This window comes from Orcinus orca, chromosome 13 (genome assembly GCF_937001465.1).
Source record: "Orcinus orca chromosome 13, mOrcOrc1.1, whole genome shotgun sequence".
Taxonomy (NCBI): Eukaryota; Metazoa; Chordata; class Mammalia; order Artiodactyla; family Delphinidae; genus Orcinus; species Orcinus orca.
This window is the reverse complement of record NC_064571.1, coordinates 53,752,166-53,752,645: the sequence shown is the minus strand read 5'-3', so window position 1 is coordinate 53,752,645 and position 480 is coordinate 53,752,166. Positions and strand designations below refer to the sequence as shown.

General features: G+C 43.3%; 1 protein-coding gene across 4 annotated transcripts in view; it reads right to left on the bottom strand.

Annotated features, from left to right (window-relative positions):
• Positions 1–480, bottom strand: part of ATP6V1E2 (ATPase H+ transporting V1 subunit E2) — a 123,289-nt gene that overhangs the window by 115,440 nt on the left and 7,369 nt on the right. The window lies entirely within an intron of this gene.

The window sequence follows — 480 nt, the reverse complement described above, 5'->3', positions numbered from 1 at the left end:
CTGTGGAATGCATGAGGGGAGGAAGGATATAGTCAGAGTGCAAAGGGAAGGATCATGGAGACCATCTATTCATGAATCACTTGGAGGAAACTGAAGCCCAGAGAGGGAAAGCAACCTGTCCAAGGTCATACCCTAGTAGAACAGAGACCCAAACCTGGGTTCCCAGAGTTCCATTTCTACTACACTCACCACCTTTTTGTCATCAAATAATAATGAGATGATTAGGGCAGACCTCAGGAAGACTTCTAGTCAGCAATGGCTCAATCACAGATAGCAAGTGGAGAGAATGGAAATGCCAAATTAATACAAAAATGGAAAATGTAGGCACATTTTGGGTTGGAGAGGGCTGGGGAGAGTCATAAGAAACTTGTGGTTAAACAGGAAGGTTGCTTTGAAGCAAAATCCAGGAAGGTTGCCTTGAAGCAAAAAGATTTTTAGACCCTCAACTGATTCAGAGAGACAGAAAACTCATAGGCAGAT